The 15,447-nt window shown below is 42.3% G+C and overlaps 1 protein-coding gene across 6 annotated transcripts in view; it reads right to left on the minus strand.

Moving 5' to 3' along the window:
* rhbdf1a (rhomboid 5 homolog 1a (Drosophila)) overlaps positions 1-15,447 on the minus strand; it is a 363,587-nt gene that overhangs the window by 139,655 nt on the left and 208,485 nt on the right. The window contains exon 1 of one of the 6 annotated variants that reach the window (XM_073060800.1): positions 592-728. The exons of the other annotated variants lie outside the window; for them this stretch is intronic. The gene's annotated coding sequence lies outside the window, so the exon portion shown is untranslated. Of the gene's footprint in view, positions 1-591; positions 729-15,447 lie in introns of those variants that run through there. 6 annotated transcript variants of the gene reach the window in all.

Here is a 15,447-nt window from a genome sequence, read left to right on the forward strand (position 1 = left end):
CGTACAATCAGATAGCAAACTTTTTATCTGGTTCACTGGGACAATCTCTTTTTTAAAATTTCAATCTTTTTTAATAAGTTTCGAGTAGATAAACATAACAATGATAATGATACAAAGATCAGGATTACATTAATAACGGTTAACGTATACAGAAAAATAACAGATAATGTATACAGAAACACTGGGACAATCTCTGCTAATGGAAATCACATATTACACCAAGTCCTCCTTTTTAAGATTCAGCCTTCGAGTTCTATACCAGCCTGACCTGGTTCTCTCCTTCATATACCCTAGTTTAAACTTATGAAGTGCAAACATTTCCTGGAAAACAAATCACCCGAGTAAAAGAAAGCCCTTTTATAGTGGGAAGATCTCAGATGTTATTCTTGGTCCATTTCTAAACCCAATACAGATTTGCTGCTTGTTGAATGGAGAAGGGAACATCCAGCTCGTTTGAATGATTTTCATCTGCACAGCAATTAAATAATTGAAGTCTGTCTTAGTCTGAAATCTCCCAACTCCATAAATTAACATTGTTCACAAAGGAAGCAGAAGTGCCAAGACAGCAACCCCACTAATTCATCCACTTACTTCATGTAGCACTGTACATCAATGTTAAAAAATCCTGGCAACACAAAGCACGAGTTTCACTAATACAGAAGTTCCCAAAAGGATGACTGAAGTTAAGTAAATGCAAGGTTAAGGGCTCAGCTACAAAGTTTGTATAGAGCTCTTTCCAGAAAGTATTCCTGCCGTATAAACGGAAAAACCAGTGGGCTGAGAGTTATGGGCCAATAGTCACTGGGTTAGAGATGTTCCGTTTCACTTCCGCATAACTCTGACTAATACATTTCTTTCTAATGCACCAACGTCAAAAATGATTGAGCAATTTTCATTTTACATCAACACCACCTTAATTAATATCTGATCTGTAGGAACACTTCTGTCACTGCTTGACTCTCTCCTGGGACTGGAAGCTCTGGGGCTTTAGGTTCTTATGAATCATGTAAAGTAAGTTCAAACTTCTCCAGTTTCTCAATCCCAACATACCAGTTTTTTTTCCAACATTTTCCAGCATTGCAACTTTGCATTTTATCTGGATATTCCTGTTATTTTCACAGGAGATGAATAGAAACCAATTCTGAAACTTTCTCTGGTCACGTGGGAAAGTCTCAGGACATTCTAAATGCCGGACTCCTGAAGTGGCCTCAGCATAAAGTTTTCCGCCTAATAAAATGGAAATTTAAATTGTTGTGCTTCCATTTTGTATCACATACATTTACTGACATTATGAGGCTTCAAAGTGTGACCACTTTAACATAACTCAAATTGTGCTGATGTCTAGAACAGGAAAAAGCAGAACTTACTTGCTGATCAGCTGCTATTTTATTCAAAACTAAATATAGCTCCCTTGTTCAGAAGCAGTAATGTTGACTCACATTTTGCAAGCTTTCAATGAAAGCAAAAAAAAAACCACAATTTTAAAGTCTTCAGTAATTTCAGACTATGTTCTTCTACAAATGTCCAGAAATTGAATTTTCCTCATTTTAGGGATATTAGATCATCACAATATTTTGCCCCGATGCCAAATTAGTGCCAATTTTCAACATGGTTTGCCAAAAAGAGTCTAAAACTAACGTTTACAGAGACGGTAGGGTGGTAGAAGTCGAGAAGGGGAACATTGGAGGGGTTTAAATGACAGTGATTGTCTTCACCCCCATACAATGAATAGGTGTTATTCAATTTCAGTTTATTTTCACTCAACCATGTACGTATACTGACAAACGAAACAATGTTCCTCTGGACCAGGGTGAACAACATAGTACATATAACTCACAAGCATAACAAAATGTAGCATTACCACTTGTAAATTAACAAATAATAAGGTACAATTACAACACAAGTTAAAAGTAAACAGTATAACACTACTGGAGCTTCATGCATGATGAGATCTGGGTAGTAGTAGGGATTTCAATAGTCCTACGGCCTGGGTTACAAAAGAGATTCTGCAGATGACGCAAATCCAAAGCAACATCTCATCCTAACAGTTTTTGTCCTAACACTACAGTACCTCCTGCCTGATGATAGAGAGTCCAAAGAGATTGTTGGATAGATGGGAGTGTCATTGACAATGCTAAGGGTTCACTCTGATAGATGGAACAGAGACTCCGGTGATGCTCTCAGCAGTCCTCGCAATCCTCTGTCACGACTTGTTGTGGTCAGACACCTTACAATTTCCATACCAGATAGTAAGGACACTCTCGATGGGGCTCCTGTAAAAACTGGTTTGGGGGGGGGGGGGGGGGAGAGGGGGGTAAGCAAGCACATCTCACCTCAGTCTCTTCAGGAAGTGAAAATGCTGCTGTGCTTTCTTGACCAAAGAGATGGTGTTGAGGGACCAAAGTGAGGTTCTCCATTATTTGCAATCCCAGAAACTGGGTACTCCTAACTCTCTCATGGAGGAGTCATGTATGTGCTTTGAGGAGTGGCCAGCCTGCACCTTCCTTAATGTCCATAATCATCTCTTTGGCCTTGTCCACATTGAGACTCAAGTTGTGACTGCACCATTCTACCAGCCGCTCTGCCTCCTCTCTGTAAGCCCACTCATTGCTGTTGATGAGCCCAGTCACTGTTGCATCATTAGCAAATTTGATGACTTAGTTTAGACTGGAACTAGCAGTGTGGTGATGCATCAACAATGTGAACATGAGCAGGCTCAGCATGCAGCCCTGGGTGTGTCACTGCTCAGCATGATGGAACTGGAAGTGCTTCTCCCATCATGGACTGACTGAGACCTATCTGTCAAGTCATGCAAAGACCAGTTAGAGAGAGGTGTTGACAGCCAACGAGGTCAGGTATTGCCAGACATCGCAGGAATTCTGCAGGCCATTATAGAGGAGAAAGCCTCTAAGCTGGATGGCCACTTTGGGGATGGTATCCTGGAGCCACGTGTCCATCAGGATGAGCATGCAGCCAGCCTTCATTTCACGCTGATTCAGTCCCAGATGCAAGTAATCTGGCTTATTTTCCAATGATCAAACATTTGGAAGTAGAATCAACAGGAGAGCTGGAATATAGGGTTTCACCCTGAGTCTTGCATGAATACCGGTGCAGTTTCCTTGCACGCCGCTTCTGACAGCGTCCTCCCCTGGGAGGCTGTAGCATGTGACAACACCGAATGCAATAAGCCCACGCTGCAGAGCTCATCTAACAACTCAGCAGCGAGGTAGACTTACAGTACTTGCTTTCTCGATATCCAGCAGTATCTTGTGATTGTAAGAAAGATGCAAGGGACAAACAATTACACCTTTTAGTGGGAGCCAAGTAGCCGCTGCGATTGAACGCGCCTCCATCTTGGGCTCCACCCTGCAAATGCGGTTGAAAACGAGGGTAAACGATACTAAGCACCAACCCCCCCATTGACTGGCCCATTCCAAAGATGGCCTCAATCCTCCTTGAGCAGCCACTCTTCAAAGCTTTCAGAGAACACTACTTCCGAGATTTGAGCGCTCTTGAGAATAGTGTTTGGGCAATTGTCCAAACTGAGCAACTATTTAAGAATGATCATCTTGAGAGAATCTGGAGTTACACTGGCCAGACCAAAGTAGTCCATTTCAATCCCAGATGGACAACAGAGAGTCAGATGGGATTTTACAGTTGTTTCATGTTTCTTCTTGAATCTTTAATGACACATTTAATTTTTTTAAATTTAGAACTCAGTGGCCATGGTGAGATTCAAACTCTGTCAAGTCCAATGAGGTGACAATACGTAACTGTACCCTTTCCCAAGTTTCCACATTCTGCCTGTAGTGGGGTGACAAGAACTGCACACTATACTCCAAGTGTAGCCGAAAGAGTGTTTTACATAGATGCAATATGACTCCTTTACTCTCATACTCAATGCCTCTACTAATGAGGACAAACATGTTATGAACTTTGCCTGCCTACCTACTTGTGTGTACACTTTCAGGGAGCTGTGGATTTAGATTCCAAGTTTCTTCTGTACACCAATGCTGTTAAAGGTTCTGCCATTAACAGTGCACTTTCTCCTTACATCAGACCACCTGAAGTGCAACACTTCACACTTGCTTGGATTAAACTCCATTTGCCATTATTCTGCACACATCTGCAACAACAAACTCATTAGTTGAATATTCCCTTATCAACTTCACCTCCGCACCAATTATACATTTAGATGAATCAGAGAGCCATGGGGAAAACGTCTGAAGCTCCCCTGAAATGTCTGGCTTTAGGTTGGAGATTAATCTTCAAATAATGGATCACGCCAACAGTGAAAGGTTGTAGCTCCTAACCATGTATCATCTACGGATATTGAGCTGGCCTTAGAATAGAGGGTCAACACAAACACTCAATAAAGAGGTCAGACCCTTTAACACTTCTACATTGCACACTTATGCACGGTTGGTGTACATGCACGTGTGGCAAGTGGCCATGTTCACAAAGCCCCACCTCACCTGCCCATCTACTCTGTTCCATCAGAAAAATATCCTTCAGCGCTTGCTGGCCACATCCGAAATCAGGGGTTCCCAACCTGTGGTCCACAGACCCCTCGTTTAATGGTAAGGCTCCATGGCATTAAGAAAAAAGGTTGGAAACCATTGGCCTATACTACCCACCGAAGCCATCAGTCCCACTGCCCAGCCTTATCAGAAATCACATTCCCATCATCCTTTTGATAGTACAAAGCAAATTTCTTTGAATTAGGCAACAGAAAATCGCAACAGAAAATCTTTTGTTTTACAAGATGATTTGTTGGCTAACATTAGCTGTGAGGCAAAACCCATATCAGGAGGAGGACAGCGGCAATTCACAATGGTGATCTAGCTTGAGTGCAATTTGACATGCTGGGCAGCGAGTTACATCTCACAAATTAATAGGTATACATTTGTGATTAGTTATGGTTAGATTAGATAAGCTTTGTTACATGTGCAACAAAAGATACAGTGAAGTACGCCATTTGCATCCATAGGTGTGCCCACAAGTGTCGTCATGCTTCTTGCCAACATAGCATGCCCATAACTCACTAACACTGACCTGTATGTCTTTGGGGTGTGGGAGGGGACATGGGGAGAACATGCAACCATGTTGGCCTTTGTACAGAGCAAGAAGGAACTACGTTCGTGACAAGCACATCCTCAAAACACGCAAGCATACCATCAGATGACACAGATTAGTAAAGCGGCCATATGTAGGCTGTGGGGAAGACTCGCTGGGTAACTTCCCCAGACACTTTGTTCTGCTCCGTTCTACTAGAAGGAACCTGCTACTTTGGGACAAGGAAACTCCCATTTTGCTGGCCTGCTAGATGTCGTGGTGGGCGGCAGTGAAGACAAAGAAGTGCATATCTTTAAATTATATTTACGTACTGAACATTTGCTGCATAAATTAATGAAACACCATTATTTTTATGTCAGTGCAGATTTTATATCTTGTAAAGACTTTCTAAAAATAAGCCTTTTGTATTTAATTTGAAACTAGTACTTCCAATCTGAAGGGCCCTAAAATTTGAATAGGTTGCAATGCACCAGAAAAATAGTAATGAGAAAGGCTTTTGAGGGGGCACATTCAGGAAAGAAAATTCATCAGCTCACTCAAGGGGAAAAGATAGTAATAGTGACCCCCCCCAAAAAAAAACCTCCTGTAGCTGAAGACAGGATTCTGAGGAAAGAGCTGGATGTTAAATACAACAGAGAAGTGATGGAGTTGGATTTCAGGTGGGGGTAGATAGATAGATAGATAGATAGATAGATAGATACTTTATTCATCCCCATGGGGAAATTCCAACTTTTTTCCAATGTCCCATACACTTGTTGTAGCAAAACTAATTACATACAATACTTAACTCAGTAAAAAAATATGATATGCATCTAAATCACTATCTCAAAAGCATTAATAATAGCTTTTAAAAAGTTCTTAAGTCCTGGCGGTAGAATTGTAAAGCCTAATGGCATTGGGGAGTATTGACCCTCTTCATCCTGTCTGAGGAGCATTGCATCGATAGTAACCTGTCGCTGAAACTGCTTCTCTGTCTCTGGATGGTGCTATGTAGAGGATGTTCAGAGTTATCCATAATTGACCGTAGCCTACTCAGCGCCCTTCGCTCAGCTACCGATGTTAAACTCTTGAGTACTTTGCCCACAACAGAGCCCGCCTTCCTTACCAGCTTATTAAGACGTGAGGCGTCCCTCTTCTTAATGCTTCCTCCCCAACACGCCACCACAAAGAAGAGGGCGCTCTCCACAACTGACCTATAGAACATCTTCAGCATCTCACCACAGACATTGAATGACGCCAACCTTCTTAGGAAGTACAGTCGCCTCTGTGCCTTCCTGCACAAGGCATCTGTGTTGGCAGTCCAGTCTAGCTTCTCGTCTAACTGTACTCCCAGATACTTGTAGGTCTTAACCTGCTCCACACATTCTCCATTAATGATCACTGGCTCCATATGAGATAGTGAAATGTTAAAACTGATCTGCAGCAGTGATTGTGGTAGCAGTTCTGTCTATGCAAGGGAAAAGAGTGATTTATTTTCTAAGTTTCTCACAGTCAGCATCAATCAAACTGTGCAGAGATGAACAGCATGTAATTACGCCCCTTATAATAAACCCAGGGAAATCTGCAGATGCTGGAAATCCAAAGAAACACACACAAAATGCTGGAGGAGCTCGGGAGGTCAGGGAGCTTCTATTGGAATGAATAAACAGTCAACACTTTGGGCCAAGACCCTTCTTCAGGAATGAGAAATAAGTTGGAGGTGGGGGGGGGAGAGAAGAAGCCAGAATAAAATGGTGTGGGTTAGGGAAGGATGCTACCTGGAAGGTGGTAGGTGAAGACAAGTGGGTGGGAAAGGTCAAGAGCTAGAGAAGAAGGGATCTGATAGGAGAGGAGAGAGGACCATGGGAGAAAGGGAAGGAGAGGGGACCCTGGGTGAAGCGACAGGCAGGTGAGAAGAGGTAAAAGGCCAAACTGAGGAAGAGGAGAGGGGGAGGAATATATATACTACATTGGCACTGGTAATGGACATCATTAGAGACAGAAAAGAAACTGTCCATAACCAGAATGCTCACAGTTGGAAATGCAGCTGCCTAGCACTACAACTCAAGCAAATCTCTCTACAAGATGCAATGATATTGCTACAGAGTTCTCACTTAGAAAGAGATGCCCACAGATTCACGACAGCTCACTTGGCAATCCATCCCACAGATCTCCCAAATGTTTGTTTGAATGCAAGGCTGCACATACATTGGTTATTCATAACCTGTATGGCTTGACGTAGTGATTTGCCATCTAGAAACAGTCTATCAGCCCCCTTATTTGTCCATTCATTCGTTATAACGGAACAGTTGAAGTTCCTGCTCCAGCCAAACAGCTGCTGGCATGTGGATTCTAGTTGTAAGGTTGTTAGAAAACCCTCCAGAGGTTCCTTTAAACCAATTTCCTATAGTTTCCTTTGAGTTCAAGACAACTAAAATGATTTATTGCTCCTTCCAGAGAGCAGCAAACTGCTTTATCCATCAAGACAGAAATAAGGGATTTGCAGTCATCAATTGGAGGGAACTTCGCAAGTGATCCAGTATCCACAACCTATCAGTGAAAGGTTTAGAGTTACAAAATACTGCAACACAGAAGCAGGGCCTACAGCCCATCTAGTCCATGCCAACCTCTTTCTGTCTAGTCCCATCCACTTGTACCCAGACCATAGCCCTTTATTCCTCTCTCATCCACACGTCTATCCAAACTTCTCTTAAATGTTGCAATTGAGCCCGCACCCACTCCTTCTGCTGGCAGCTCGTTCCCACTCACACCTGATTGAAGAAGCTCTCTTCTTAAATATGTCACCTTTCACCTTAAACCTATGGCCCCTGTGACTCCTACCCATACAGATTTCCAAGCTGGGGATCACTTGTCTCCTCAGTGCCTGTCAACGCAACCTCTGGGATCACTGACCTTTGACTGTGGAGCACTCTGACCTGGACTGCTGCCCCCAGCTCTTCATTTACTGTCCAGCACCTAACTCTCCCTCATCTCTGTCTCTAAACCCTAACCTGACCCTTAACTCCCCACACTGTCCCCAAAACAACTCTACAAACCTAAGAAAAAACATTAAGTCTGAGTCACAATATCAAAACTACCTCAAACTTCCAGGTAACTGCCTCAAAAAAAAGTTTTTTAAAAATTGGTTAGACACAACCTAGTATCACTCAAACCATGATGACTATCCCAAATCAGGTCTCATCAAACCAAATGCTTAAATCCAGTCCCTTTGAACTTCCAATGATTTTCCCATGACTAACATCACACTCACCCGCCTGTAACTTCCTGGCTTATTATAGCCTTTCTTGAACAACTTTGCTCCAGTCCTCTGGCACCTCACACCCGTGACTAAGAACATTTTAAATATTTCTGCCATGGCCCATGCAATTTCTGCACTAGCCTCCAACAAGATCCAAGGAGACACCTTGTCGGGCCCTGGGGATTATCCACCGTAATTAGCCTCGTGTCAGCAAACACCACCTCTTCTGTAATCCAGATATAGTCCATGGCCTCACTACCCTTGTGGCTCAGTTCTGTAGACTTTGTGTCTGTCTCCCAAATATATACAGATGCAAAAATTAATTTAAGATCTCCCTGATCTCTTTCGGCTCCACACGTGGATGAACACGCTGATCTTCAAAAGGAACAATTTTGTCCCTTGCTATCCTTTTGCTCTTATCTATAGAAGCCCTTGCTCTGCCAGAGCAACCTCATGTCCTCTTTTAATCCTGAATTCTCTCTTAAGTGTCAGCTTGCATTTCTTAATCTCCTCACTAGCCTGATTTGATCCCAACATTCTTTACCTGATATGCACCTCATTCTTCTTCTGAACCAGGGCTTCAATTTCACTCAGAAATCAAGAATTCCTATACCTGTTATCCCTGTCTTTTATTCTAACAAAAACATACAAATTATGTACTTGCAATATTTCAGTTTTAAAGACCTCCCACTTCCTGAGCATACTTTTACCAGAAAAGAACCCATCCTATTCCTCACTGTTTGAATTATTTGTTTAAAATAAACCTAACTGCTGAACTAAATCTAACATTTCCAAAGCAGTTTAACAAACCTCTTTGTAGTGGAGAGTACACTGACTAGCTGCATCATCAATACCTTTGAACAGAAAGTCCTTCAAAAGGTCGTGGATTCGGTCCAGTACATCACAGGTAAAGCCCTTCCAACCAATAAGCAGAGCTAAACGAACCGCTGTCAGAGGAAAGCAGTATCCATCAGAGATCCCCATCTCCCAGGTCATGCTCTTCTGTCACTGTTGCCATCAGGTAGGAAGTACAAGAGCTTCAGGACTCACACCACAAGGTTCAAGAACAGTTACTACCCTACAACCATCAGGCTCTTAAAGGGGATAACTATACTCACTTGCCCATCCATCAAGATATTCCCCCATCCAATGATCTCACTTTAAGGATTCTTTACCTTGGTATCTTATATTCACATTATTTACTTAAATCTGTATTTGCGCTGTTTGTTGTCTTCTGCACTCCCGCTGATCTTTTACTGATCCTGTTAGATTTGCTGAGTATGCCCACAAGAAAATGAATTGCAGGTTTGTATATGGTGACATAGACATACTGATAATAAATTTTACACTGAACTTGAGATCTGATTAAACATGCATCAAACAAAAGTCAGTATCAATGATGAGAAATAAGCAGCAACAAATAGCACTTGCATTGACTCTCTCAAAGCATTTAACTCGAGCACAATCCAAAACGAACACTGAGCTGCAGCCTTCGAGACTGCCTTTACTAAGGGAGGCAACTCCAACTTGGGCAATCTGACGGTGGTGTCAGAGAAATGAGTTAAGTGCAGTTGGAGAATCTCCTAAATTTCCCTCGAATCCTGCAATATTCACAAGCTTTGCATGAGGGGTAAGCTTAAACAGTAATGTTAAAGGGGAGAGAAATGAAAGAAGCCTGGGAAAAGTTTTCTAGATGCCAAGAGTGAGGCTACTTAGAAAGGGGGTAAAGGGGACAGGAGTACAGAAGCTCAGGATTAGGAGAGAGTTTTGTACAATTATAAACAGTAACCTTTACCATTAATTGGTTATATTTGGGAAGAGCTGCTGCGTGGTCACAGATGCGGCAAGGCTGCTGTTAGTAATGGGTGACTTGGCACAAATTAAGGGAATGACAAAACTGGTAATGTCAATTGGAAGAGGAAGTGAACAAATTCTGCATGTAAATGCTAAAACACACTTCTATGCACAGAAGTTGGAAATCTCTGCAGAGACCACAAATTATTTCCAGAAAGCCAGCATTAGTGCGCACACTGCACAGAACAGCCTTGACTCATTGAGTGTATTTAAAAAGAACTCTTCACCAGCTCTTTACTTAAATTGTAATAAAGACTCCTTGCTACATGAGAGATTCCCACTGTGTATCTTTTTGAACCATCCTACAGTAACAGTTAAACAAGTAAATGCCCAGGATGCTGAAGTGGTCATATCACTGTTCCTTCACTCAGAGTTATAATCGTGCAATCAGCACTTTGCTACAGATCAATATGGTGGCAAACAAGGGCAACAGAGCATCAGCAACAAGGGATCATGCCAGCTTCACCTCACCCTGAAACAGTACATGCAATATTGGCATAAGGGATCTTTTTAATATTCTGAAAAGCTATCAATGGCAGAATCTCATGCAAGTCGCTGAGGCAATATAATCCCCAAACTTCACAAGGAAGCCTTTAGAGTGCCTCTGCTCACACATGCAATGGCAACTTGAGGACATTGTCATAGGATGGGATGATGGGAGTGGGCAGCAGAACCTCCTTGAATGCCTCCAAATGCTGCAAATGAAAGCACCAAAGGTCTCAAGCTCTGAAAGGTCCTTAAATTAACCCACACATTCAAGAAAACTGCTTCCACTTGAACAGAGACCTGAAGGTTTGCTGGCACCAGTATGAACGCAAACATTGCACGAGAAGTTGCTACCTGTTAATCTAATCGAGTCTGTGGTGGCCAGTGCTGGATGTTCTACAAGTCTGTGGTGGCCAGTGCTATCATGTTTGCTGTTGTGTGCTGGGGCAGCAGGCTGAGGGTAGCAGACACCAACAGAATCAACAAACTCAGTCGTAAGGCCAGTGATGTTGTGGGGGTGGAACTGGACTCTCTGACAGTGGTGTCTGAAAAGAGGATGCTGTCCAAGTTGCATGGCATCTTGGACAATGACTCCCATCCACTCCATAATGTACTGGTTCGGCACAGGGTACATTCAGCCAGAGACTCATTCCACCAAGATGTAACACTGAGCGTCATAGGAAGTCATCCCTGCCTGTGGCCATTAAACTTTACAACTCCTCCCTTGGACTGTCAGACACCCTAGCCAATAGGCTGGTCCTGGACTTATTTCCACTTGGCATGATTAACTTATTATTATTTATGGTTTTATATTGCTATATTTCTACACTATTCTTGGTTGGTGCGGCTGTAACAAAACCCAATTTCCCTCAGGATCAATAAAGCATGTCTGTCTGTAACCCCTGACCATATGGGCAGATTCCATGACAAAGGGTTGGTGACAAACTGAATTGGTCTTTAAAACTTGCCACAATCTGTATTGACAATTTAATGAGTACTAAAGTGTCAATCATGCTATTCATATACAATCAAAATATCAAAGTGCAAAATATAGCAACAAAGATTTTGAATTTAAGAAAACAGAACAAGTGCTATTTTGGTTTAGCCTTCACCCCTGCTAATGCACGACACATGTGCAACATTTAATTTTGCAAAGGACCATTGTCAAGACTGAACATAAACAACGTTTGGTGCATTAGCAGGAGTGTCCTCAAAATACGAATTGTAAGGAGACATTTAGGTAGAGAGGGGGGAGAAAGGGGTGGGGGGTGAGAGGGGGGAGGGGAGGGAGGGGAGGAGACAGCAATGGAAGTAGACCGATGGAGAGAATATCAAATCTTTAAATTTCATATCCACCACATCGTAATCTACTGAAGCCTTGAATTTTAAACCACTTGAACCATTATACTCACTGATAACATACCTGCTCACACTTCCATATGTTTTACATGACAAACAAATATTCTGAAGGAAGATTAAACAGATTTTTTATCCATTAGTTGTGTTCAAATCCACATATATATTAGACAATTCCAATTATTTGAAACAATAACTTTTAATCGCCATTAACCAAAACATCAGCTGTTTTATTCTTTTCCATAGATGCCATCTCATCTGCTGAGTTCCTCCAACATTTTGCGTGTGTTGGTTTGGATTTCCAGCATCTGAAAACTTTTTTGTGTTTATAATCTTAATTACCTCTAAATTTTAAATGTTCAGTGTTGAAGAGTTATGAAAGTGGGAGCAGGTACCTTAATGCAAAAATAATTAATGGAGCCTAAATGAATATGGCTATATTGCTGCTCTAAATTATTACAGTCAAACACCTTGAAATATTAAAATTAGTATTAATGAGGAACAAAATCAGTGAAGACATTTGTTGCAAAAATCCTTACTGGGCACATCTTAAGTCAAATACTTTACTGTCCTATTTTCCAGAGCTCATTAACTTTACAAAGCCCTATTAAATACACTTCAAGCACCTACTAACGTCACAGCATCATAAAAATCAACCCTAAGCTAATCATTACAAAACACACCCAATTCACCTTCAGCTTCATACTCACTACTTTCATGTGTTCGACTGTATCTCCACGAATAAAATGAATTAACATTATGCACGTCCTCAGTGACAGTGAGAACAGAAGACAAGTATTCTTTTCTTGTCTCAATGAATATCCAGTGACTGGAGTACAGGCTCGGATGGGATTTACAGATCTGGATTTAGCACCAAGATCTGGGAGTGTAAATGCATGTTAAGCGTCTGGCTGAATGGAATAGATCCTGCATAGATCAGCTGCCAGGGGTACTTGCATTTTTAACTTCTCCCTACTTCAGTCTGAGGTCCCCACCTGCTTTAAGACCACCATAATATTGGACCCAAGAAAAATAAGGGCAACATGCCTTAATGACTACTGTCCAGTGGCTCTGATATCCACCATCATGAAGTGTTTTGAGAGGCTGGTCATCTACACCTCACCCAGCTTCCCAGTCAACCTCACCCACTGTAGTTTGACAACCACTGTAACAGGCCCATGGTAAGCACCATCCCCCTGACTCCACATTCGTCTTTGGAACATCAGGACATTAAAGGCATCTAAGTTAGACTGTTGCTTAATGACTCCAGCTCCACACGGTTCCATTAAACCGGCATTCCTCACTTCCTTTCCAAGGTCCCTTGATGGTTGTTGCCATCAGCAGTTCTTTCCCTCTGGAATTGCCTTTGCCTATCAATGGCCTCTCAAAACACATCAACCCTTCATGGCATCCCACTCCTCTCAATCCTCACAAATCACTGCAAAACAGACTGCCTCTTTTTCTCCTCAAAGACCTTATACTCCACCATCCATAAACACACTGACTGGAACTTCCTCCCATCAGACTTTCACCATGCCAAAAGACCAATACACTGAACAAAGGTCAGAAACAAAGCCTGAAATGATCATGACAAATATCTAATAATGAGTTGGAGTAAAGGAAGGAAAGAGCCTAGTGACCTGGCACTATGACAAGTCATCTTTTCCATAATATCAGCAAATCCAAGCGACTGGTCATTGACTAAAGGAAGGGAGGCCGTGCATACACTTCTATTTCCATCACATGTGCCGAGGTCAAGAGGGATTGCATTGATGTACCATAGAAAGCATCCTACCCTGATACATCACGGCTTGGGTATGGCAACTGTTCTGCCCGAACCACAAGAAACTGCAGTGCTGAGAATATAGCTCAGCACATCCTACAAACCTGTCTCTCCTCCATCCATTCAGTCCACACTTTGATAACTCAATAGAGCAACTAACATTGTCAAAGAATGCAGGTATTCCCTCTGCAGTTGCCCCCCACCCCCCAAACCACTGGGCAGAATATACAAAAGCCTAAAAGCATGTACCAACATGGTTAAGGGCAGCTTATATCCCACTGTTGTCAGAGTCTTGAATGCTCCCTCATACAAAATGATGAACTCTTGATCTCACCATCTACCTCATTATATCCTTACAACTTGTCTGTCTGCACTCTGTAGCAGCAACACTCGATTCCACGTTTTGTTACTTGGACTTCCTCAATGCACTGATGTGATGAAATGATATGTATGGGCACCGTGCAAAACAAAGGCTTCATTGTTCCTTGATATGTGACAATAAACTAATTTACCAATGATATCAGAGGCACCAAAATCCCAGAGTCAACTGAGGGGCACAGGTCTTCTCAATTATGAACCGGAACAGCTGTAGCATTGGACCAGCTCCAAGAATTTAGTCTCTCTGACATTGATGTAGATTGAATTCACTCCTCTCTCCCATATGCAAAACACATGTAAATAGGTCTTCTGTGGTCTTTGTTTAACAGTGTGTGCAAGAAGAATTGAGAACAGGAGAAAGGATGTCTTACTGCAAATATACAGAGCTTTATTGAGACCTCATTTGGCGTTTCAGTCACATAATCTGTGGAAGCATGTCCCTACCATGGAGGAAAACTAGTCATTCTTTACTCAACTGATGTCTGGGATAACAGAACTGATGCACGAGGAGATAGTGGGTCAATTAAGCTAATATTCATTGACATTTATAAAAATGAGAAGAAACAGAAAACACTAACAAGACAGCCTAGATGTACCTGATGGCCCAGGGCCAGGGAACACAGCCTTATTTTACAAGGTATAGTGATTGAGAGAAATTTCTTCAACCAGAAGAGCCTGCCAGGTTCTCTGCCACAGAAAGCAATGGAGTCCATGTATCAAAATATTCATGGGAGGTGATAAATGCTAAAAGGAATCAGAGGACATATGAGAAAGTGATGAGAACAGGATACTAATTGGTTGATCAACCATGATCATGTTCAGGGATAGGTGATTTCAAGTTCAATTTCAAATTTATCATAGAACCAGATATCAATATAGCCAAAGCAATAGCGTTCCTCCAGAGCCAAGGTGCAAAACACATAACCAACAGCACACTGTGCACTGTCCACATGGTTACAACTGCAGAAAAACAGTCACAAAGAATAAAGGCCCACAGTCGCATGACTGTAGATTGGTGGCAAGTTGACCTGCACCAGCTTGAACTTCCACCGAGTGAACACAGGAGAGCAGCACCAAGCTAGCAAATAACAGAGGGCAGCATTGATGGGAGGGGCCAGCCCCATCCAGTACAATATGGATTCCAGCACATCCACTGAGGCCTCTGCTTTCTCCCACATCACTTCTGGGATCTCCACTCTTAAGCGACTGCAACAGGCGAGGTCCTAATCCTCACCACAACCAAGGCAAAGTAGCTCCCTGTCATTAATCTCACCAA

This window comes from Hemitrygon akajei, chromosome 11, assembly GCF_048418815.1.
Source record: "Hemitrygon akajei chromosome 11, sHemAka1.3, whole genome shotgun sequence".
NCBI classification, from domain to species: Eukaryota; Metazoa; Chordata; class Chondrichthyes; order Myliobatiformes; family Dasyatidae; genus Hemitrygon; species Hemitrygon akajei.